Source organism: Octopus bimaculoides, chromosome 16 (assembly GCF_001194135.2).
Source record: "Octopus bimaculoides isolate UCB-OBI-ISO-001 chromosome 16, ASM119413v2, whole genome shotgun sequence".
In the NCBI taxonomy this organism is placed as follows: domain Eukaryota; kingdom Metazoa; phylum Mollusca; class Cephalopoda; order Octopoda; family Octopodidae; genus Octopus; species Octopus bimaculoides.
In genome coordinates, this window is record NC_068996.1 from 10,664,611 (window position 1) to 10,665,156 (window position 546).

The window sequence follows — 546 nt, forward strand, 5'->3', positions numbered from 1 at the left end:
ATATATATATACATTTGCTCGACTACAAGCAGTGCTCCAGCATGGCCGCAGTCAAATGACTGAAACAAGTAAAAGAGTAAAAGAGAGTGTATATATATATATATATATATATATGTATGTGTGTGTGTGTGTGTATGTGTGTGCGTGCATGTGTATTTCTGCGTGTACATACATACATACACACACACATATATATATATATAACATGAAACCAATGATAGCCCCAAGAGAACAAAGGAAAATTTATCCACCAATGTGATTTTGAGCACGCACTTTCATTGTTCGACATTAATATACATACACACATACATAGACGCACACACACACACACGCATATATGGCCATGTCACGTTGAAAGCATCGGTTCTCGTCCGATCACCGTAGTTAAGCAACATCGAGCCTAGTGAGTAGTTAGATGGGTGACCGCTTGGGAAAACCTAGGTGCTGTAAACGAAAAAAGAAAAGGCGGTGCTGCAGCATGGCCGCAGTCAAATGACTGAAACAAGTAAAGGAATAACGGAATATATATATATATATATATATATA

The 546-nt window shown here is 37.7% G+C and overlaps 1 pseudogene; it reads left to right on the forward strand.

The window, feature by feature from the left end:
- Positions 1-333: 333 nt before the first annotated feature.
- On the forward strand, positions 334-453 carry LOC128249654 (5S ribosomal RNA; annotated as a pseudogene).
- The last annotated feature ends 93 nt before the right edge of the window (positions 454-546 follow it).